The sequence below is a fragment of the Oncorhynchus gorbuscha genome, linkage group LG03 (genome assembly GCF_021184085.1).
Source record: "Oncorhynchus gorbuscha isolate QuinsamMale2020 ecotype Even-year linkage group LG03, OgorEven_v1.0, whole genome shotgun sequence".
Classification (NCBI taxonomy): domain Eukaryota; kingdom Metazoa; phylum Chordata; class Actinopteri; order Salmoniformes; family Salmonidae; genus Oncorhynchus; species Oncorhynchus gorbuscha.
In genome coordinates, this window is record NC_060175.1 from 60,971,578 (window position 1) to 60,997,310 (window position 25,733).

The 25,733-nt window shown below is 45.2% G+C and overlaps 1 protein-coding gene across 1 annotated transcript in view; it reads right to left on the bottom strand.

Annotated features, from left to right (window-relative positions):
* The window catches only part of LOC124021219 (prickle-like protein 2), a 142,286-nt gene extending 125,296 nt beyond the window's left edge, over positions 1-16,990 (bottom strand). Inside the window, exon 1 of the mRNA XM_046336568.1 lies at positions 16,568-16,990. The gene's annotated coding sequence lies outside the window, so the exon portion shown is untranslated. The remainder of the gene's footprint in view (positions 1-16,567) is intronic.
* Positions 16,991-25,733: the final 8,743 nt, after the last annotated feature.

The following is a 25,733-nucleotide window of genomic DNA, read 5'->3' on the forward strand; positions in this document are numbered from 1 at the left end:
CCTCCTCTCTTCTCCAGACCATTTCCGGAGACCTTCTCCCTTACCTCACCTCGCTCATCAACTCATCCCTGACCGTTGGCTACGTCCCTTCCGTCTTCAAGAGAGCGAGAGTTGCACCCCTTCTGAAAAAACCTACACTCGATCCCTCCGATGTCAACAATTACAGACCAGTATCCCTTCTTTCTTTTCTCTCCAAAACTCTTGAACGTGCCGTCCTTGGCCAGCTCTCCCGCTATCTCTCTCTGAATGACCTTCTTGATCCAAATCAGTCAGGTTTCAAGACTAGTCATTCAACTGAGACTGCTCTCCTCTGTATCACGGAGGCGCTCCGCACTGCTAAAGCTAACTCTCTCTCCTCTGCTCTCATCCTTCTAGATCTATCGGCTGCCTTCGATACTGTGAACCATCAGATCCTCCTCTCCACCCTCTCCGAGTTGGGCATCTCCGGCGCGGCCCACGCTTGGATTGCGTCCTACCTGACAGGTCGCTCCTACCAGGTGGCGTGGCGAGAATCTGTCTCCTCACCACGCGCTCTCACCACTGGTGTCCCCCAGGGCTCTGTTCTTGGCCCTCTCCTATTCTCGCTATACACCAAGTCACTTGGCTCTGTCATAACCTCACATGGTCTCTCTTATCATTGCTATGCAGACGACACACAATTAATCTTCTCCTTTCCCCTTCTGATGACCAGGTGGCGAATCGCATCTCTGCATGTCTGGCAGACATATCAGTGTGGATGACGGATCACCACCTCAAGCTGAACCTCGGCAAGACGGAGCTGCTCTTCCTCCCGGGGAAGGACTGCCCGTTCCATGATCTCGCCATCACGGTTGACAACTCCACTGTGTCCTCCTCCCAGAGCGCCAAGAACCTTGGTGTGATCCTGGACAACACCCTGTCGTTCTCAACTAACATCAAGGCGGTGGCCCGTTCCTGTAGGTTCATGCTCTACAACATCCGCAGAGTACGACCCTGCCTCACACAGGAAGCGGCGCAGGTCCTAATCCAGGCACTTGTCATCTCCCGTCTGGATTACTGCAACTCGCTGTTGGCTGGGCTCCCTGCCTGTGCCATTAAACCCCTTCAACTCATCCAGAACGCCGCAGCCCGTCTGGTGTTCAACCTTCCCAAGTTCTCTCACGTCACCCCGCTCCTCCGTTCTCTCCACTGGCTTCCAGTTGAAGCTCGCATCCGCTACAAGACCATGGTGCTTGCCTACGGAGCTGTGAGGGGAACGGCACCTCAGTACCTCCAGGCTCTGATCAGGCCCTACACCCAAACAAGGGCACTGCGTTCATCCACCTCTGGCCTGCTCGCCTCCCTACCACTGAGGAAGTACAGCTCCCGCTCAGCCCAGTCAAAACTGTTCGCTGCCCTGGCCCCCCAATGGTGGAACAAACTCCCTCACGACGCCAGGACAGCGGAGTCAATCACCACCTTCCGGAGACACCTGAAACCCCACCTCTTTAAGGAATACCTAGGATAGGTTAAGTAATCCCTCTCACCCCACCCCCCCTAAGTTTTAGATGCACTATTGTTAAGTGACTGTCCCACTGGATGTCATAAGGTGAATGCACCAATTTGTAAGTCGCTCTGGATAAGAGCGTCTGCTAAATGACTTAAATGTAAATGTAAATGTATCTTTCATACAAATATTAACCCTGTGACCCATTCCATACATCTGTTGTTTGTCATGTAGACTGAAAAGGGTGTGTCTTTGCTATTAAAGATCGTTGTATCTCTTAATCAATCATCTGAGGGTGATTCGTCGACCAGCCATCATTAACGTAGAGCAGTCAATAGATTCACTTTATATGTGTGTGTTGTTTTGACCTGCTCCCTTATTAATAAGTGAATAAAGATTTAGTTTAAGCATAATTATGACTTGTGTGGTAAGTTTGTCTCTCCTCATTTGATAGTAAAGAAATTAACCACCATGATTTTCAGCAGAATTTCATTCCACAGACCACACAGTTTAAACTTACTGACAACTCAGCAATATTAACATTCTTCAGACCAGACATTTAGTAAAATGTCCCAATTTATCATCAGAACAATTCATTTAAAACTAAAGGCCCAAACATATTGAGCAAATCAATCTAGATGCCAGCTGGGGATTGTTGAGAGAGAAAAGTCAATAACCCGAAGCCCATTCCATATTCATTCATTTGATCAGCTAAGTGAGGAATGCATCCCTTTACATGAGTGGTGAGTATCACGGCTAATGTCTTCCCCCTCTTCTTTTAACTTAAATAAATGTATTACCCAGTCAGGATGGATCAGTCTTTCACACTGCTTTACTCTATTTGAGGAGCGCCTCTGCCAGGGCTGGGATGTTTTGGCAGAGAGAGGGTGGGGGAAAGGTAGGGGAGAAAGTAAGGGGAGTGGGAAGTGAGGAAGGAGAGAAACCTTTATTACACCCTCATTTATCACCAGCTGGGTACCTAGGCAACACTCTCACTCACTCTCTCTTTTCCAAACACACCCTCTCATTTTCTCTTCATAAACCACCTATTTATTACCTCATTCTCATCCCGTCAAATCTTAAATTTTGCCTTCTACGGTTTGGGTTGGTAAAACTGGCTTACCCCTACAGTTATCACCCGCTCCACCTGGGCAGACAGATGAAGAAAGGGCTATATTTAAGGTAATACCTGACCAAGAATGCTGGGATTGATCAGGGAGGTGCTACCGTGACATCGCCAGGAATGTAGCATCTGGGTGATGCCACGGCTGCTGAAAAGCTCATGAAAAGCCACCACATCTTAGTAGTGGTTAGGAACATGCTCTGAGCGGTTCCTGAACTTCCCTTGCCACCTCTGGACACAGAATGCAGTCTTTGGTGTGATACTTCCAAACAGATAGAACAAAAAGCTAGCTAGCTAGCAAGCCTTCATCCCTATCCTGCAACTCTGATTCAAGATCACATGATTTAGTGACCAAACCCTAGAACAACCAGTTATTTTTATTTTGAAATGCAAACCCCCCCCACAATTATATAAATGTACAATATTTACAGAGCTCTCCTAGGATCATACATATACACGGCTGGGATGTGTACCAGAAGTCACATGGCACACTAAATAAGCTGAAGGGCATGCTTGCATGCACACTTTTCCTATAACTGAACGAATAAGCTAAAAGTGTTGTACTTGAAAGAAAGAGCAGCTGTGTTCCACCTGAGGACCACAACCGCCCACACATATCCCCTCAGGTAGAGAAGGGGGGGCCAGTGTTCTCAAACCATGATTGGGTGACTGATCAGCACATACTGTAGCGTCGCACTCCAGGGCTCCGACTGAGGGTAACAGCATAGTTTTACATTGTTACATATGGATATCTGCTTTGAATGGTATTCTAATGACATGAATAGAGAAAGAATTCGGAAAGCGAGAAACATGAGTGAACATGAGTGAAGAGCAATATCCTCTTTTTTCTATCCTTCTTCATCTTCTCTTCTATCTTCAGATATTCTTCCTATCATAGCACCACTAAGGGATTGTGAAGAAGTCACACTCAACCTATTCTCTCAAATGACTCTGCTCAGTGCTGTGACTGTAACTTGTGATGTGTCTGCAGTATTACTGTGTGAGTCTGGAGTCTGGTGCTGGTTGCCGTCACACAGCTGACTGTAATGACTGCACACTGCGGGGTGGATACCACTGCAACCCACATATTATCCCATCTTCCATTCCTTTTGTTATCGGAATAACAGAAATACAATTGATTCTATTCAATTCGTTGTTAGTTATATCTTCAGTGCAAAGAATAGCCCCAAATATACTGTACATTGGGTAGGCATTATACCATAGCAACTAGAAATGTCCTTGCATGTAACGGTTTTCTAGGTGTGAAGGAGAGTCGGACCAAAATGCAGCGTGTAGATTGCGATCCATGTTTTAATAAACAAACGTAACACGAATCTAAATACAAACACTACAAAAAACAATAAATGTAACGAAAACCGAAACAGCCTATACTTGTGTACACTAACACATAGACAGGAACAAGGACACTAAGGACAATCACCCACGACAAACTCAAAGAATATGGCTGCCTAAATATGGTTCCCAATCAGAGACAACGATAAACACCTGCCTCTGATTGAGAACCACTCCAGACAGCCATAAACTTTGCTAGATCACCCCACTAGCTACAATCCCAATATATACACACCACATACAAAAACCCATGCCACACCCTGGCCTGACCCAATACATGAAGATAAACACAAAATACTTGGACTAGGGCGTGACAAAACCACCCCCCTAAGGTGCGGACTCCCGAATGCACCTCAAAACAATAGGGAGGGTCCGGGTGGGTGTCTGTCCATGGTGGCAGCTCCGGCGCGGGACGTGGACTCCACTCAGTCAATGTCTTAGTCCCCTCTCCTCACGTCCCTGGATAGTCCACCCTCGCTGCCGACCATGGCCTAGTAGTCCTCACCCAGAACCCCACTGGACTGAGGAGCAGATCGGGACTGAGGAGCAGATCGGGACTGAGACAGCTCGGGACTGAGACAGCTCGGGAGTGAGGGGAAGCTCGGGAGTGAGGGGAAGCTCGGGAGTGAGGGGAAGCTCGGGAGTGAGGGGAAGCTCGGGAGTGAGGGGAAGCTCGGGAGTGAGGGGAAGCTCGGGAGTGAGGGGAAGCTCGGGAGTGAGGGGAAGCTCGGGAGTGAGGGGAAGCTCGGGAGTGAGGGGAAGCTCGGGAGTGAGAGGAAGCTCAGGCAGGTAGATAGATCTACCAGATCCTGACTGGCTGGTGGTTTCAGCAGATCCTGGCTGACTGGCAGATTCTGTCTGACTGGCGGATCTGGCGGATCCTGGCCGACTGGCGGATCCTGGCCGACTGGCGGATCCTGGCCGACTGGCGGATCCTGGCCGACTGGCGGATCCTGGCCGACTGGCGGATCCTGGCAGTTCTGGCGGATCCTGGCCGACTGGCGGATCTGGAAGAGTCTGGTTGACTGGCAGATCTGGAAGAGTCTGGTTGACTGGCAGATCTGGAAGAGTCTGGTTGACTGGCAGATCTGGAAGAGTCTGGTTGACTGGCAGATCTGGAAGAGTCTGGTTGACTGGCAGATCTGGAAGAGTCTGGTTGACTGGCAGATCTGGAAGAGTCTGGTTGACTGGCAGATCTGGCAGAGTCTGGTTGACTGGCAGAGTCTGGTTGACTGGCAGATCTGGAAGAGTCTGGTTGACTGGCAGATCTGGAAGAGTCTGGTTGACTGGCAGATCTGGAAGAGTCTGGTTGACTGGCAGATCTGGAAGAGTCTGGTTGACTGGCAGATCTGGAAGAGTCTGGTTGACTGGCAGATCTGGAAGAGTCTGGTTGACTGGCAGATCTGGAAGAGTCTGGTTGACTGGCAGATCTGGAAGAGTCTGGTTGACTGGCAGATCTGGAAGAGTCTGGTTGACTGGCAGATCTGGAAGAGTCTGGTTGACTGGCAGATCTGGAAGAGTCTGGTTGACTGGCAGATCTGGAAGAGTCTGGTTGACTGGCAGATCTGGAAGAGTCTGGTGGACTGGCAGATCTGGAAGAGTCTGGTGGACTGGCAGATCTGGAAGAGTCTGGTGGACTGGCAGATCTGGAAGAGTCTGGTGGACTGGCAGATCTGGAAGAGTCTGGTGGACTGGCAGATCTGGAAGAGTCTGGTGGACTGGCAGATCTGGAAGAGTCTGGTGGACTGGCAGATCTGGAAGAGTCTGGTGGACTGGCAGATCTGGAAGAGTCTGGTGGACTGGCAGATCTGGAAGAGTCTGGTGGACTGGCAGATCTGGAAGAGTCTGGTGGACTGGCAGATCCTGGCAGACTGAAAGATCTGGTTGCTCCATGCCGACTGGCGGCTCTGACTGCTCCATGTAGGCTGACGGCTCTGACTGCTCCATGTAGGCTGACGGCTCTGACTGCTCCATGTAGGCTGACGGCTCTGGCGGCTTCTTACAGACTAGCAGCTCTGGCGGCTCCATGCAGACTGACTGCTCCTTACAGACTGACTGCTCCTTGCAGACTGGCAGCTCCTTGCAGACTGGCAGCTCCTTGCAGACTGGCAGCTCCTTGCAGACTGGCAGCTCCTTGCAGACTGACAGCTCTGGCTGCTTCATGCAGACTGACAGCTCTGACTGCTCCATGCAGACTGACAGCTCTGACTGCTCCATGCAGGCTGGCAGCTCTGGCTGCGCTGAACAGATGGGAGACTCCGGCAGCGCAGGAGAGGCGGGAGGCTCCGACAGCGCTGTAGAGGCGGGAGGCTCCGACAGCGCTGTAGAGGCGGGAGGCTCCGACAGCGCTGTAGAGGCGGGAGGCTCCGACAGCGCTGTAGAGGCGGGAGGCTCCGACAGCGCTGTAGAGGCGGGAGGCTCCGACAGCGCTGTAGAGGCGGGAGGCTCCGACAGCGCAGGAGAGGCGAGGCGCACTGTAGGCCTGATGCGTGGTGCTGGCACTGGTGGTACTGAACTGAGGACACGCACAGGAAGCCTGGTGCGGGGAGCTGCTACTGGAGGGCTAGGGTGTGGAGGTGGTACTGGATAGACTGGACCGTGCAGGCGCACTGGAGCTCTTGAGCACCGAGCCTGCCCAACCTTACCTGGTTGAATACTCTCGGTCGCCCTGCCAGTGCGGCGAGGTGGAATAGCCCGCACTGGGCTATGCAGGTGAACCGGAGACACCGAGCGCAAGGCTGGTGCCATGTAAGCCGGCCCAAGGAGACGCACTGGGAACCAGATGCGTAGAGCCGGCTTCTTGGCATTTGGCTCGACGCTCAATCTAGCCCGGCCGATACGCGGAGCTGGAATATACCGCACCGGGCTATGCACACGCACTGGGGACACCGTGCGCACCACTGCATAACACGGTGCCTGCCCGGTCTCTCTAGCCCCCGGTAACCACAGGAAGTTAGCGTAGGTCTCCTACCTAGCGTAGCCCTACTCCCTGTGAGCCACCCCCCAATACATTTTTGGGGCTGACTCTCGGGCTTCCATCCGCTATGCCGTGCTGCCTCCTCATACCTCATACCTCAGCTTTCTGAGAGCGCCTCCAGTTCTTCCTTGGGGCGGCGATATTCTCCAGGCTGAGCCCAGGGTCCTTTACCATCCAGTTCGTCCTCCCATGTCCATTTCTCCAGGTAGTGCAGCCTCTCCCACTGCAGTTGCTGCTGCTGCTGCTCCTGCTGCTGCTGCCTCTGTTGCCTCTCCTGTGGCTCCTGCCTGTTGACACGCTGCTTGGTCCGGGTGTGGTGGGTGCATGTAACGGTTTTCTAGGTGTGAAGGAGAGTCGGACCAAAATGCAGCGTGTAGATTGCGATCCATGTTTTAATAAACAAACGTAACACAAATCTAAATACAAACACTACAAAAACAATAAACGTAAAGAAAACCGAAACAGCCTATACTTCTGTATACTAACACATAGACAGGAACAAGGACACTAAGGACAATCACCCACGACAAACTCAAAGAATATGGCTGCCTAAATATGGTTCCCAATCAGAGACAACGATAAACACCTGCCTCTGATTGAGAACCACTCCAGACAGCCATAGACTTTGCTAGATCACCCCACTAGCTACAATCCCAATATATACACACCACATACAAAAACCCATGCCACACCCTGGCTTGACCCAATACATGAAGATAAACACAAAATACTTCGACCAGGGCGTGACATTGCATGAGTGTAGTCTATATATCGATATACAGTACCAGTCAAAAGTTTGGACACACTGACTCATTCAAGGGTTTTTCTTTATTTTCTCAAATGTAAAATTATAGTGAAGATATCATAACTATGAAATAACACACATGGAATCATGTAGTTACCAAAAAGGTGTTAAACAAATCAAAATATATTTTATATTTTAAATTCTTCAAAGAAGCCACCCTTTGCCTTGATGACATCTTTGCACACTCTTGGCATTCAGCTTCATGATGTAGTCACCTGGAATGCATCTCAATAAACAGGTGTGCCTTGTTAAAAGTTAATTTGTGGAATTTCTTTCCTTCTTAATGCGTTTGAGCCAATCCGTTATGTTGTGACAAGGTAGGGGTGGTATACAGAAGATAGCCCTATTTGGTGAAAGACTAAGTCCATATTATTGCAAGAAAAGTTTCTTCGTGCATTTGCAAAAACCATCAAGCGCTATGATGGACCGCCACAGAATAGGAAGACCCACTTCTGCTGCAGAGGATAAGTGCATTAGAGTTACCAGCCTCCAGAGTTGCAGCCCAAATAAATGCTTCACAGAGTTCAAGTAACATCTCAACATCAACTGTTCAGAGGAGACTGCGTGAAGCAGACCTTCAGGGTCGAATTGCTGCATAGAAACCACTACTAAAGGACACCAATAAGAAGAGTCTTGCTTGGGCCAAGAAACATGAGCAATGGACTTTAGACCAGTGTAAATCTGTCCTTTGGTCTGATGTGTCCAATTTTTTTATTTTTGATATCAATAGCCATGTCTTTGTGAGAAGAGACTTGCTTGGGCCAAGAAACATGAGCAATGGACATTAGACCAATGGAAATCTGTCCTTTGGTCTGATGTGTCCAAATTGTAGATTTTTGGTCTCAATAGCCATGTCTTTGTGAGAAGCAGGTGTAGGTGAACTGATGATCTCCGCATGTGTGGTTCGCACCTTGAAACATTCAAGAGGAGCTGTGATGGTGTGGGGGTGCTTTGCTGGTGACACTGTCAATTATTTATTTAGAATTTAAGGCACACTCAACCAGTATGGCTACCACAGCATTCTGCAACATTACGCCATCCCATCCAGTTTGCACTTAGTGGGGCTGTCATTTGTTTTTCAACAGGTCAATGATGCAACACACCTCCAGGCTGTGTAAGGGCTATTTGAGCCAAGAAGGAGAGTGATGGAGCGCTACCTCAGAGGACCTGGCCTCCACAATCACCCTACCTCAACCCAGTTGATATGGTTTGGGATGAGATGGACCACAGAGTGAAGGAAAAGCAGCCAACAAGTGCTCAGCATATGTGGGAACTCCTTCAAGACTGTTGGAAAAGCATTCCAGCTGAAGCTGGCTGAGAAAATGCCAAGAGTGTGCATCAAGGCAAAGGGTGCCGACTTTGAAGAATCTCAATTTTAAAATAGATTTTGGTTTGTTTAACACTTTTTTGGTTACGACATGATTCATTATAGTGTTGATTTCTTCACTATTATTCTACAATGTAGAAAATAGTACAAATAAAGAAAAACACTTGAATGTGTAGGTTTGTCCAAACTTTAGACTGTCACATTTATTTCCACTCCCCCTCTCTGGTGCTCGACGTCGACAGTTGTCTCATCATTACACCTGCCACCATCGTTACACGCACCTGCATCTCAAGATTATTCACCTGGATTCCATCACCTTCCTGATTACCTCCCCTAAATCTGTCTCTCCCGTTGGTTCTTTCCTCAGGTGTTATAGGCTCTGTTTCTTTTTCATGTTGTGCTATGTTCTATTTATTATTACATTTGCACTCCCTGGACTTGCTTCCCGACTCCCAGCGTAAATGTTACAGAATAATGCCTCACCAAGGGGAAGCAACAGGGAATATGTACATTTCATGATTTTTTTACTGGTGACGTCGGGTGTAAGTGCCGCTGCCGAAGCAACCGGGGATGCCTCAGCTGGCTCGTCAGGCTTCCATGCCTCAGCTTGCTTGACAGGTTCTCAATCCTTGGTTGGCTCGGCAGGCTCCCCATGCCCTAAGCTGGCTCGTCAGGATCCCGCGCCTCAGCCGGCTCTACAGGTTCCCGCACATCAGCAAAAGTTACCGGCCCACTCCTGGTCTTCGGGATGTTAAAAAAATGTGACTTTAAATGTGATAACTTCAAATTTTTCCTGTGTATTTTTGGTAAGGGGAATCATTCTGAATTGAATTGTGCTGCTCTATCGATTGCTCCATATATTGTGCCAAACTATATCATAGAAGTTGTTGCTGCTAACGTTAAATTGAGGGGCGTTGAACAAAACAAATTAATCAGCAATTGGATAGTCTTTAACCAATCAGAGTATCAAGGCCAATTACAAGATTCATGATTTATGTGGGCTGGCTCTGGCACAACCTATCGGTTGCTAGGACCAATCAGAATGGTTAGGAATAGAGTTTGCGCTCTATTAGACGTCGGGGAGGAAAACAAATCCAGACTCATCGTGGAGAAGAAATGCTAGTGAGCGTGGCATTTGGCCTGAGAAATTTGGATGGACAGTCAGGCTACATGTTCTTACCCATGTTATGTAAAGTGGGCCACTGAATGAATAGAAAGACTCCAGTCTACACAGAGTATAGTTCTAATAATATTGCTGGCCAGATATAAAAGCAAATCATACATTGGGGGATCAATGACGTAATACCTCACAGCAGGCAGGGATCCAAAATATATTTTCCAAGGAAGAAAAGAACCTAGATGGGTGTGGATCTCCCACAGTATCTCCTGCCTTAGTGTGCATTTCCATCCTAATTTAATCAGACACTCTCTAAAGGCAGTCTCATGGGATCTGACCGTGAGACTGACCGTGTTGCGGTTCAGTGACAGTGACAGCACTCAGTGAGCAGATGTTTCCATGGGGCCACAAACTCAGTCCAGAGATTGCTTCATGACGTTCATTTAAGAAGGGTTTATATTGACCTAAAGCCATAGGGATGAGTCACTGTCAGCACTAGCAGCAGTGTGACCATGTGATTCATCATTATAAAAATATTAATACACATAGATATTACTTTGGGAGTTCTGTATGGAGACAGTATGTTGGCATCCTTCTTATTTAATGTATTGTGCACCTGCAAAGGTTTGACGGATGTTCATGTTTTGAATTGTGATGAATCAATATGCTCAAACCATGCTCAAACCATCTGGAGAACCTACGTATGTATATATGGCAAAAACAGAGTGTGTGTATGTGACTTAACTCTGACAGTGTTATTTAGCATGTGTGTGGTCCAGACCTGGGTTTACAGTACTTTCAGAAAGTATTCACACCCCTTGACTTTTTCCACCTTTTCTGTGTCACAGCCTGAATTTCAAATTGATTAAATAAAAAACATGTGTCACTGGCCTACACACAATACCCCATAATGCCAAAGTGGAATAATGTTTTTAGAAATGTTTACAAATAAATTAAAGTTGAAAAGCTGAAATGTCTTGAGTCTAAAAGTATTCAACTCCTTTGTTATGTCAAGTTTAAATAAGTTCAGGAGTAAAAATGTGCTTAACAAGTCACATAATAAGTTGCATGGACTCACTTTGTTTGCAAAAATGGCATAATGGGCATCATCTCTGTAGCCCACACATAAAATTATCTGTAAGGTCCCTTAGTCGAGTAGTGAATTTCAATCACAGATTCAACCACAAAGAACAGGGAGGTTTTCCAATTCCTCGAAAAGGGTACCTATTGTAAGATGTATAAAAAAAGCAGAAATGGAATATCCCTTTGAGCATGGTGAAGTTATTAATTACACTTTGCATGGTATACTCTTATCAACACATCCAGTCACTTCAAAGATACAGGCGTCCTTCCTAACTCAGTTACCGGAGAGGAAGCAAACTGTTCATGGATTTCACCATGAGGCCAATGATGTCTTTAAAACAGTCACAGAGGTTAATGGCTGTGATAGGAGAAAACTGAGGATGGATCAACAACATTGTAGTTACTCCACAATTACTAACCTAATTGAAATAGTAAAAAGAAGGAAGCCCGTACAGAATAAAAATGTTATAAAACATGCATCCTGTTTGCAACAAGGCTCTAAAGTAATACTGCAAAAAATATGGCAAAGCAATTAACTGACTTTTTGTTATGAGTACAAAGTGTTATGCTTTGGGCAAATCCAATACAACACATCACTGAGTACCGCCGTCCTTGGCCAGCTCTCCCGCTATCTCTCTCAGAATGACCTTCTTGATCCAAATCAGTCAGGTTTCAAGACTAGTCATTCAACTGAGACTGCTCTTCTCTGTATCACGGAGGCGCTCCGCACTGCTAAAGCTAACTCTCTCCTCTGCTCTCATCCTTCTAGACCTATCGGCTGCCTTCGATACTGTGAACCATCAGATCCTCCTCTCCACCCTCTCCGAGTTGGGCATCTCCGGCGCGGCCCACGCTTGGATTGCGTCCTACCTGACAGGTCGCTCCTACCAGGTGGCGTGGCGAGAATCTGTCTCCTCACCACGCGCTCTCACCACTGGTGTCCCCCAGGGCTCTGTTCTAGGCCCTCTCCTATTCTCGCTATACACCAAGTCACTTGGCTCTGTCATAACCTCACATAGTCTCTCCTATCATTGCTATGCAGACGACACACAATTAATCTTCTCCTTTCCCCCTTCTGATGACCAGGTGGCGAATCGCATCTCTGCATGTCTGGCAGACATATCAGTGTGGATGACGGATCACCACCTCAAGCTGAACCTCGGCAAGACGGAGCTGCTCTTCCTCCCGGGGAAGGACTGCCCGTTCCATGATCTCGCCATCACGGTTGACAACTCCATTGTGTCCTCCTCCCAGAGCGCTAAGAACCTTGGCGTGATCCTGGACAACACCCTGTCGTTCTCAACTAACATCAAGGCGGTGGCCCGTTCCTGTAGGTTCATGCTCTACAACATCCGCAGAGTACGACCCTGCCTCACACAGGAAGCGGCGCAGGTCCTAATCCAGGCACTTGTCATCTCCCGCCTGGATTACTGCAACTCGCTGTTGGCTGGGCTCCCTGCCTGTGCCATTAAACCCCTACAACTCATCCAGAACGCCGCAGCCCGTCTGGTGTTCAACCTTCCCAAGTTCTCTCACGTCACCCCGCTCCTCCGCTCTCTCCACTGGCTTCCAGTTGAAGCTCGCATCCGCTACAAGACCATGGTGCTTGCCTACGGAGCTGTGAGGGGAACGGCACCTCAGTACCTCCAGGCTCTGATCAGGCCCTACACCCAAACAAGGGCACTGCGTTCATCCACCTCTGGCCTGCTCGCCTCCCTACCACTGAGGAAGTACAGTTCCCGCTCAGCCCAGTCAAAACTGTTCGCTGCTCTGGCCCCCCAATGGTGGAACAAACTCCCTCACGACGCCAGGACAGCGGAGTCAATCACCACCTTCCGGAGACACCTGAAACCCCACCTCTTTAAGGAATACCTAGGATAGGATAAAGTAATCCTTCTCACCCCCCTTAAAAGATTTAGATGCACTATTGTAAAGTGGCTGTTCCACTGGATGTCATAAGGTGAATGCACCAATTTTTAAGTCGCTCTGGATAAGAGCGTCTGCTAAATGACTTAAATGTAAATGGTAAATGTACCACTCTCCATATTGTCAAGCATAGTGGTGGATGCATCATGTTATGGGTGTGATTGTAATTGTTAAGGACTGGGGAGTTTTTCAGGATAAAAAAATTACAGAATGGAGCTAAGCACAGGCTAAATACTAGAAGAAAACCTGTTTCAGTCTGCTTTCCACCAGACACTGGGAGATTAATTCACCTTTCAGCTGGACAATAACCTAAAACAGGCCAAATCTACACTGGAGTGGCCGAGTTACTGTTTTGACTTAAATCTACTTGAAAATATTTTGCAGTCCAGCAATGATCAACAACCAATTTGACAGAGCTTGAAGAATTTTGAAAAAAATGATTGGAAAATGTTGAGCAATCCAGGTGTGGAGACCTCTTAGAGATGTACCCATTACACCATGTACACATTAGCATGGCATAGCTTCTCACATAGCTTCACAACATCTGCATTATGGTCTCTGTGATAACTTGATCCACATCTCCCGAGTGGCACAGGGGTCTAAGGCACTGCCCCTCAGTGCTAGAGGGGTCACTTACTGACCCTGGTTTGATTCCAGGCTGTATCATAAGCGACCGTGATTGGGAGTCCCATAGGGCGGCGCACAATTGGCCCAGCGTCGTCTGGGTTTGGCCAAGGTAGGCCATCATTGTAAATAAGAATTTGTTCTGATCTGACTTGCCTAGTTAATAAAGGCTAAATAAGTTTAAAATATCATTCACACTGAGGATCCTATCGAACGCAGGAGAGAAAGATTGAGCAACATCCATTATTAACTGGCTCAGTAATGCCACATTACATTATTAATGAGCTCCACACACACACAGCGTATCCTTTGTATGTGTGTTTAAGCATAAACAAGCCTGTAACCCTCCAGCTCCAATGTTAAATTAGCCACATCACCATACCAGTCATGCCCTGGTCATCCAAGGCACACAGTGAACACACAGATTCAGTAACCAACAGTGACCCCATGCAGGAAATGAATCCACAACCTTGGTGTTGCCAGCACCAATCACTAACCTACGGAACCATCTGAGCCTCGGGCAACTCAGATTCACACAGGCAATACAGATAACTAGAGCACAGTGCTGCATGAGGCAGAGCATTCAGGAGCTCTGTTTCTTTTCCCACCCACCACCCTTCCAGAATCGTCTGTTTCTGTGGCGACAGAGCTGGCGGGAGAAGAGGGGTGGAGGTCGGTTCTGTAAAAGTGGAGAGACAGCACTTCAGTCTCACAGTTGGAGAGATGGAGGGAGGAGGGGTAAAGGGATGTGAAAGGGTCAGTAGGGAGCTTACGCATCTCAATGTATATCACATAGACTGACTGACTGACTGACAACATTGGAAGAGACTGAGGCAGCAGTAGAATCCATAAGTGTTAGAAAACCAACATGGAGAATATTCTCACCATAACAACTTAGAAATCAATACGTTGTCATGGATTCCCAACTTATTATCCAGTCCTCTGCCATATGAAGCTGCAGTTGTCCAGGAAGGCATGCTTTGAAGCTGCAGTTGTCCAGGAAGGCATGCTTTGAAGCTGCAGTTGTCCAGGAAGGCATGCTTTGAAGCTGCAGTTGTCCAGGAAGGCATGCTTTGAAACTGCAGTTGTCCAGGAAGGCATGCTTTGAAACTGCAGTTGTCCAGGAAGGCATGCTTTGAAGCTGCAGTTGTCCAGGAAGGCATGCTTTGAAACTGCAGTTGTCCAGGAAGGCATGCTTTGAAGCTGCAGTTGTCCAGGAAGGCATGCTTTGAAACTGCAGTTGTTCTTGTTCTATACACCATTTCTGTCCAACAGTCTTTTCCTCTGTTATTTTACAGTAACTGACGAAGGAAATAGAAATGGCCTCTGTGTTTGGACATGGAGGTATATTAAACTGACTAGATTATCTATTATATATTGAAAAACAATCAGAGCCTGTCAATAGCAATAGACACTACCTGCAGCAGGACACCCCCCCCCCCCAGAAGCATCTACAAGTGGTTAGTACTAAAACAGTAGAGATCACTGTTACTGAACCCTTTCCCCATGCTGGCTTGGAATGCCATTTTTATGGCTTAGATAACAGTCTGGAGCTGCCAATAGGAAAAGGAGGCAGTTATCAACTCTGTCACGGGCAATAAGATTACTGTAGTGTCCCTGCTCTACCCCTGCCCAAAGAGCTCAGTCCGTAGGGATGGATCAGTCTTCATAAAGACAATATACCCACAGTCACACTGAGAACCAGGGGGGCAGATATACAGATACTGAGTTATAAAAGCAGATGATAGGCTAGCTGGACAGCTGTAAGATACAGTAGCCTATTCAGAGCAGCTGAAAAGACACTGGCATTTTCATGTTTCATGGCTCCCGAGCTAAGACTGAAAACAGTAATGCTGCTGCTGTGTTCCTCCACCCACTCTCCCTCTCGCTCTTTCTCACTACCTCTTTCTTTCTCTCTCACTGGAACGCACAGGCACAAGCACACAGACATGTGCGTTCGCACGCACACACACGCGCACACACAAACACACAGACACATACGTTCGCACACACACACACGCACGCGCACACAAATCCAGGTTGTAAAAGGGAAACAGCTCGCTACATAACAGACCTGTCTCAAATCCCAGCAGTCTTTTTCACTTGCCAGTCAAAAAGTTAATAGGATATACACAGACGCACACAAAAAAGCCGCTGACACACACACACACACACACACACACACACACACACACACACACACACACACACACACACACACACACACACACACACACACACACACACACACACACACACACACACACACACACACACACACACACACACACACACACACACACACACACACACACACACACTGTGCCAGTTCATAACACACCTAAAAAATGCTATGGGAGCTCATAACACTTCACACATTCTTTTGGTAATATTATCTGTGTTATTATAAACCCATCAGTGTTACATCTTTCTGTGTCATCTGACACACCAAGCAAACCATGCTTCACATTCTCTCACCCAAGACTAATGAAAACAACCAAAACAGACCAATAGGGACCCAAATATCAATACCAGAGATTGATTATTCAAGTTAATGAGTATATTAAGCTGTGAACCAAAAAACGCCAAGTATTTCCCTCTCTTTCTTTAATTCTCTCTCAATTCAATGGATGTGTTTTTTTGACATAACTATAAAACAATTATTCAAAAGACAGTTCATCACTGCATATTCAAAACTCTCTCTTTCTTGCTCTCTGTTTCTCTCACTCTCTCTTCTAAATGACAACAGAAAAGCAGACAAACTCACCTCTGTAGCTGTAGCCGTAGAGAGGTGGTGGACAGGGGGAACTCTCTCTTCTGACTCACGTCAGTAGAGTCATGGCAGTGGTGTGACAGAAGTACTGTACTGTTCACAACTCACTGCTCTGTCTATCTGTAGTTAACTGAGAAAAACATCAGCTCAGCCTCTGGCTCTGGCTGAAATGAAGCAGCAGGAGCAGGAGCAGCAGCAGACAGAGGAGAGGCAAGACTGGAGGCTGAAAGCTCTCTCCCTCACTCTCTCCCTCACTCTGTTATTCTCTCTCTTTCTCTCTACCTCTCTCTTTCATTTCCCTCCAGGCTCTGTGTCTCTCATCAAGGCTGCTCAGAGGCAAAGGTAGCAAGGGAGCACCACAACAGACCAGTACCTTCAAGTTGGTTTGGCATCCTCTACATAAATGGCATGTGTGTGTGTAATGAGATTTCTTTGAGCACTACTGAGAGCTAGGCAAGCAGGCTCTCACTGAGAGACAGAGAGAGAGAAAGAGAGCGAGAGAGAGAGAGAGCTACTCCCACCTCTTCTCCCCTTCCTCTCACCCCTTCTCCTCCCCAGCCTGGTGAAGAGTGAATCATCAGCTCTGAGCCAATCACAACGCCGCAGACTGCCTATGATTAAAATTACAAGAGCATTTACCAGGGCTCCAACACTACTATCCTTAGGAGAGGGGGATGAAGGAGGGAGGGAGAGGGGGATGAAAGAACGAGTGAGAAAGGGAATGACTGGGAACACGTTACATACTAAGATTTTATAGTATACATTCTGGATGGGGAGGTAGTGGAATATGGTCATATGGTGAGATTGTCAGTGAATGACAGCTGCAATCCTTTTTGAAAATGTGTGACAGTAGTGTGTTAAGGCAAGGTTGTCTCCTCTGATGCACAATTATATCTGGCACAGAAAGTAAAGGGGAATGCAGGGTCCACTGGTGGAGTTTCTATTCACTCAACATTAACCTGTTTTGTCCTGCTGGGTTATGCCTGATTTCATAGTTGGAATATAGAAACCTGCAGGGCAGACTCAGGGCAATCTAGGCCTGATTCTTGTTCTCCTTCTGAATCACTGCTGCTGATTGCAAAACCTGTACAAATGACCAGTGCTGTTGGATTATGATGACATTCATTCAACCAACCATCTACTCCACACTATATTTTTCTCCTCATGACCCTCCAGCACTGTTCCTTCCTCTGTGATGCTGATTTTCTCCATAAATCATCCCTGGGACATCTGTCCATAATGAGGGGGACAGAGAGGAGGTTGAGGAGGAGAGGGGAACAGAGAGAGTGGCCCAGTTTTTATACACTCTCAGTCCTTCCATCATTCACTTTCTGCTCTTCTAAATACTAAACCTTTATTTCCCCTGCAATAATTATCTTTAAACATGTACTCTCAATGTTAAACCTGCATTCAATATCATGGCCCCAGCACCACAAAATATAAATGTTTTCATATAAATTGGGGTTAAGTCTGTAAATGCGAGTAAAACAAATGTGTTATTGTAAGGGTAATTATAAATAAAGCATCTACAGTATCTGTGACTGAACCAGAGTTGAATTTGATTCCATATTTATGGAAAATCAGATAAAATGTGGGACATCTGTGGAACGTGCAGCACATTGTGCAGTAACAGTAACTCAACAACAGATGTCTCAAACTGTTAAAGATGGGAGCTGTGATTTAGCCATGGAGCCAATACTGAGGTGGTCTGTTGCCAAGCACGCTGATCCAAATCAATTTCCTCTCCCCTGTTTCTCAGAATGATGGATAGAGTCAGAGGAAGGGAGACTCAGAGGAATTAAGAAAGAAAAGGCCTGATAGTAAAAGTGGCAATTTTGATATAAAAAATATACATGTTTTGAGGCTATATAATGTTTATTTACATTTACTTTGTTTACAAACTTTGGAGAGAAACAAGCAGTGTTTGGGGTGTTGTGAACTATTGTACATGTAGTAATTTAACTACATTTTGCAGTAGCTTGGTGGAAGTTGAACTAAATTCAAATCTAGGAAGTGTTTTCAGTAGTTAAAACCTCGTATTAAGCTGTTGTTTTGGTCTGTCCTCTCACAAAGTTATGGAGTGACTACCAATGGTATGTATATGCATGAAAGGAATAATACGACGAGAACAGTGTGAGCTTCACCCCTCCTAACCGGCTGAAGTAATGGAGAAAATGGCGTTCATTACAGCTCTGTCCTGCACCACTTCTACTGAGACCTGAGTCCGAGCCAGCAACCTGAGTGTGAGCGGCAGGAGACCGTGCACGTGGAGTGAGAATGGAGAGTGATCACGTTCAAACTCTTCTCATGCTGCTGGTGCACTGGTGGGAAAATGGACCAGACAGAATGGACTGTACAGAATGGTGGTGGCGGCTCAGGTGAGAGATTCGTCTGCTTGAGAAAATCTGATTATTCCCCAGATATTCAAATCGGGACATTGCCAAGGGTCAAGGGTCATCAACTGTGACAGGCATGAGTTACACATGGGACCTTGGGAAGATGAACTGTAACGCTATCTGAAGAAGAAAAGGAAAATACGCCAGAAGATGAGTGCAGGGAAGGAGGGGGGTGGTCACCTGTGCCCGTAAATTGATTTAGGGTTGCGGGAACTGTTTATTTGAAGTTTCAGGTTTATTGGGTAGGTCTGCACACTGGGAAATGTATGGCAGTTTAGGTTAAAAATGCACTGAAAGACCGATCTGTCATAAGCATGCCACTTGCGAAAGTGGAAGACGGGGATAAACGGGGGCCGTGATGAGAAAAGTTAATCCTGGTCATTTCAGTAGTACATACTGTCTATATATTTTCCCTGTCTGTAAATGTTCATACTAACCGTGTCGGTGTGTGCTAAGATGAGGGTCTCGAATTCAAACGATGGACTCAATGTGATGCACTAAGGACTGTCATTATACATTTGGGTTGGATAATGTATAAAGTGTTTCAATTTTGATTCGGAAAGGAGAGAAAGAGAGAGAGCGCTGCCCCTAAGCTTTGAGGAGACCACAAAGTGAGGGGAGGGTGCACTGCCCGAATCTATTGAGTCTAGGGAGGGTTACCTCCCAGGAAACCTTCTCTTTTAATGTCCTCCAAGAGGCAGGTTATTAGAGAACCCACTAGATGGTAGCTTGGGCTAACCATGATGGGGTATTTGATAGTGGGGGTTTCGTTTTACCATGTCATCAGAATTCTAATGTTAAAATATATCAATACATATGGCTTGCTGAATGATCAGTGCAATTAATTACGTAGTCTGAGTCTCACCGAGGCTGAGGAGGAAGGAGACTGGCCTCGAGACTAGCATCCCATTGACATAGAACAGAAAAGATGGACGGTTCTTGCCCCAATCTCATTCTCATCAAGGGTGGTGTGACATTATTAAACATGCATTTTCTTTCTTCACTGTTCCAGTCAATATGTTTCCTAGGTGTCATGGAACATGTGAGGGATCATTGTTGGAAATTGACAAATTTACTTGAGCATGTTCTAGTATGTTTATAAATGTATACGTGTACTAGAAGTAGTGACTAACGTGTTATGGGTTAGACAGAATGATCCACAGTATGTGCAAACGTATTTGTGCATAAATTCATACGGGGCATGTGTTTTAAAACAGAATGTTTGCATAAGGGTGTTAATTTCTGGAGGACCGTCATCAGTGTATTCTGAGTCCCAAAATATACCACGGCTGCGTGGTCCCATGGTGTTTATACTTGCATACTATTGTTTGTACAGATGAACATGGTACCTTCAGGCATTTGGAAATTGCTCCCAAGGATGAACCAGACTTGTGGAGGTCTACAATTTTTTTTCTGAGGTCTTGGCTGATTTCCTTTGACTTTCCCATGATGTCAAGCGAAGAGGCACTTAGTTTGAAGGTAGGCCTTGGAAAACATCCACAGGTACACCTCAAATTGACTCAAATGATGTCAATGGGACCACACAGCCATCTTACCACTCAGGAAGGAGATGCGTTCTGTCTCCTAGAGATGAACGTACTTTGGTGCGAAAAGTGCAAATCAATCCCAGAACAACAGCAAAGGACCTTGTGAAGATGCTGGAGGAAACAGGTACAAAAGTATCTATATCTACAGTAAAAGAAGTCCTATATCGATATAACCTCTAAGGTCGCTCAGCAAGGAAGAAGCCACTGCTCCAAAACCACCATAAAAAGCCAGACTACGATTTGCAACTGCATATGGGGACAAAGATCGTACATTTTGGAGAAATGTCCTCTGGTCTGATGAAACAAAAATAGAACTGTTTGGCCATAATGACCATCGTTACGTTTGGAGGAAAGAGGGAGGCTTGCAAGCCGAAGAACATCATCCCAACCGTGAAGCACAGGGGTGACAGCATCATGTTGTGGGGGTGTCTTGCTGCAGGAGGGACTGGTGCACTTTACAAAAAAGATGGCATCATGAGGATTGAAGCAACATCTCAAGACATCAGTCAGGAAGTTAAAGCTTGGTCGCAAATGAGTCTTCCAAATGGACAATGACACCAAGCATACTTCAAAAGTTGTGGCAAAATGGCTTAAGGACAACAAAGTCAAGTTATTGGAGTGGCCCATCACAAAAAAAAGAGGAAAGTTACTAAGTAAGGGAAAAGGCAATCACATGGTTGCGGTCACGGATAAAGGTGGATAGCTGTGGATTATCGAGGAATGTGGGCCAAGGTCAGGTCACATGTAGAGAGAAGGAACAGTTTATTACCCACATCACTTAACTTCCTGCATGGCAACAAAGATGTAGTGTTTAGAGAAAAGGAGGCGACTCCGCACAGTGGAGGTTATAAATCTGTGTACTTGTGGAAACATGTTTTAGCTACGTGGTTTTAGGTTTGACTATTTGTCCATTCATTTATACTCTGTTAATTTAGAACCTAACAGTAGTAAGCTGTTACTAGCCCATGTGCCTCACCCTAATAATTTGTGACCCTTTTCAGGAAACAAGGTGTCTGTCGATAGTCACTACTTCACAGGAAAGCCATTTGAACTTAAACTGTTTATTTATTTATCGAAATGCATTTTTTGGGGGGCAGAAATCCTGCTGGAACATGTGAACTTTCATGTGCCTTAATAACAAACGTGTATGCCATTTGTAAATATGAATAAATTGTTAAATTACGAGCCTAGTTGGTTTAGCCACGGAAAAAGAGAGAGGAACCTTTCCGCTAGCCATGACTGGCTGAGATAATGGGTGGGCTGGACATGCTGAAAGATGAGTTTGGATTGTTCTGCCATGTAGCACGCTTCTGTCTATAATATGAGCTGGTCAGTATATGTAGGTAATTCTTTCTAACGTGGCTTTTTTGAAAGATATCACGTAGTAGAACAGCATAAGGGTTGCTCTCCACTTTCTGGGGAACCGTGTTTTGAAATCAGTGGAATACCAGTGGAATTAGAATATGATAGCAAAGGAGATGGAGAATTCTGGCTTTTGATTTCAAATATGCAGAGGGAGTCAAAAAGAGAAGACAAAGTAGGCTATTGTATAAAACACCTGTCCCCCAGATTACATCTTCAAACTAAGGGAAACCATGGCATCCGTAAAAGAGAGGGAGAAGTTTCCAACCATGTATACAGGTAAAATAGTCTACCTAACTAAATTTTCAGATATTACATGTTTCTAATTTTGTCAAAGTAATTTTCATTTCAAGTTAAAGAGTACTGTTAGCTATATAGCTAATGTTAACATTATCTGGCTGGCTCGCTAGTGTACGGTCTGTGTAGTATCTCAGAGCCATTTGCATTGCTAGTTATAGCCTAATGTTAGCGATCTGTAATTGATTAGCGACCTGCAGATTCATGTAGAGTAGTAACGTTATGAGTTGGGGTTATGGTTCATAACCTCCGACCGGCACAGCCAGAAGAGGACTAGCCTGGTTTCTCTCTAGGTTTCTTCCTAGGTTCCTGCCTTTCTAGGGAGTTTATCCTAGCCACTGTGCTTCTACATCTGCATTGCTTGCTGTTTGGGTTTTAGGGTGGGTTTATGATTAGCACTTTGTGACATCTGCTGATGTAAAAAGGGCATTAGAAATACATTTGATTGAATTAGATTGGAAGGTTTTTATACATGTACAAAACGGGACCTGCATGACTAAAATAATCTGGGCCTACCTACAATCCATATGGAAAAGTAGTATAAGCCATATATGGCTTATATATAAAAATGTGACATACATTTTAAAGTATATGGTCAAATATTGTCAGCTTCATTAAATAGTACCCCAAAAACACAGTGAAGAGGCGACTCCAGGATGCTGGCCTTCTAGGCAGAGTTCCTCTGTTCAGTGTCTTAATCTTAATCTTTTCTTTTTGTTGGCCAGTCTGAGATATGGCTTTTTCTTTGCAACTCTGCCTAGAAGGCCAGCATCCTGGATTCACCTCTTCACTGTTGACGTTAAGACTGCTGTTTTGCGCATACTATTTAATGAAGCTGCCAGTTAAGGCCTTGTGAGGCGTCTGTTTCTCAAACTAGACACTCCAATGTACCTGTCCTCTTGCTCAGTTGTGCACTGGGGCCTCCCACTCCTATTTCTATTCTGGTTAGGGCCAGTTTGCACTGTTCTGTGAAGGGAGTAGTACACAGCGTTATACTAGATCTTCAGTTTCTTGGCAATTTCTCACATGGAGTAGCTTTCATTTCTCAGAACAAGAATAGACTGACAAGTTTCAGAAGAAAGTGTGTTGTTTATGGCCATTTTGAGCCTGTAATTGAACCCACAAATGCTGATTCTCCAGATACTAAATCAATCAAAAGAAGGCCAGTTGTATTGCTTCTTTAATTAGTACAACAGTTTTCAGCTGTGCTAGCATAATTGCAAAAGGGTTTTATAATGATCAATCAGCCTTTTAAAATGATAAACTTGGATTAGCTAACACAATGTTGTAAGGGTTTTCTCTTACGAAGACGAGTAGTATGAAGGATCAGAGGACCAAAATGCAGCGTGGTAAATGTCCATAATGTTTTTTAATAAAGACAATAGAACACTCGAACAAAACAACAAACTATGACATGAATATACAAAACTGAAAACAGTACCGTGTGGACCAAACACTCACACAGAAAACAAACACCCACAACCAAAAAGAAAAACCCAGGCTACCTAAGTATGATTCTCAATCAGAGACAACAATTGACAGCTGCCTCTGATTGAGAACCATACTAAGCCAAACTCAAAAACAAACATAGAAAAACAAACATAGACTGCCCACCCAACTCACACCCTGACCATACTAAAACAAAGATATAATAACAGAACTAAGGTCAGAACGTGACAAATGTGCCATTGGAACATAGGAGTGATGGTTGCTGATAATGGGCCTCTGTACGCCTATGTAGATATTCCATAAAAAACAAGCCGTTTCCAGCCACAATAGTCATTTACAACATTAACAATGTCGACACTGTATTTCTAATCAATTTGATGTTATTTTAATGGACAAAAAATGTGATTCCTTTCAAAAACAGACATTTCTAAGTGACCCCAAACTTTTGAACGGTAGTGTATATAAATCTCATCCACCATACAAAACATAATAAGATGGATATGTGTTTTCATCATGAAAAATGTACTCAGATGAATTTATTACTTTGAAATGTGTTCCAGAAACCTTTTTTTTTTACATGGTAAATATTTAAAAACACATGACTACTTGGTCATATCTTTGTATCTACTGTAAATTTTGCCATCTCATTTTCAGAATGGATTGAGATGGTGTAGACTATTGTAGGTTTATCATTTGTGATGTACACATTTTGAAAATGTACAGAGACCTATCTAAGTATGAATGTTTATTTTCATACACTATAAGAGATGATTAAATATGTTAAAGTTATTGATAAGACTAGACTAGATCCATGATAATTAAATAATCATTATTATGTTGCACCTTTAACCAATAGCCTAACAAATTAACAAATATTGCAAATAAAGTACGAAGACAACTTTTGATTGTCTTTAAGACATCCTTTATATAAAATTTCAGCCAGAAAGCTCAGCCAACTCGAGCCACCTACACACCCAACCAGCACCAGTCTAGTCAGTACCTCAACTCTCTCCCCAACACGACTTCCTTCCCATCATCATTTTTTGTCTTAATGGAAAGGTTTGGAAAACGAAGTTGAATGAAAATACATATACACCTACACATTATCACACAGAAACAGTACACCATCTATATAATTCATAGCATAGGCCTAATAGTACTGTAGAGCTCTTTCTACTTGCACACAATATACCTGGGTCACCCCGTCCTGCTGCTAGGGGTCCATGGTCCTGTAAAGCCCCTTAAACTGCAGTAATATATGTCTGAGATGATAAAAACATGACTGGACATTCTAACAAATCTGTATCCATTCATCATCATCAATAGCGTCTCCCAGGTCTTCCTCAAATTTTGGTTTGACATGTTTTGTGTCATCGGGAAAACCCTCTATCAACCCTTGATACAACTTTTGAGGTTTGTAGACTGCCTTAAAAAAGCATTTGGCTTGTCCAGTGTTTGCTGGACAGAAAGGATAAAGTGCTGTATCCGCAAAAATTCACCTCACCTCATTCACAGATTGGTCTTCCATGGCTGCGTGACCCTGCTGATACACCTGTCACCATCTGATCCTCCATAAATGAGGAATGACAAAGAATTACCTTGGTGTACATTTATACATTATATTATCCAAGAATAGAATCAATGGTTCAATAATTGAAATTACCAATGTTCCCAGATCCCAGACTGTAGTTTTAAGGTTAATTTAACCTCTTGGTGTTAGGGGGCAGTATTTTCATTTTTAGGGAAAAAAACATTCCAGTTTTAAACAGGATATTTTGACAGGAAAAGATGCTAGAATATGCATATAATTGACAGCTTTGGATTGAAAACACTCGTTTCCAAAACTGTAATGATATTGTCTGTGAGTATAACAGAACTGATCTTGCAGGCGAAAGCCTGAGAAAAATCCAACCCGGATGTGCCCCAGGTTTTGAAAGCGCTGCGTTCCAATGACTCCCTATTCAGCGGTGAATGTACCATCAACGAGCTTAAGCTTTCTACGTATTCCCCAAGGTGTCTACAGCATTGTGACGTAGTTTTACGCATTTCTGTTGAAGAATAGCCATAGGCGGCCACATTGCGGAAGTGGTCACATGGTGGCTCCGAGAG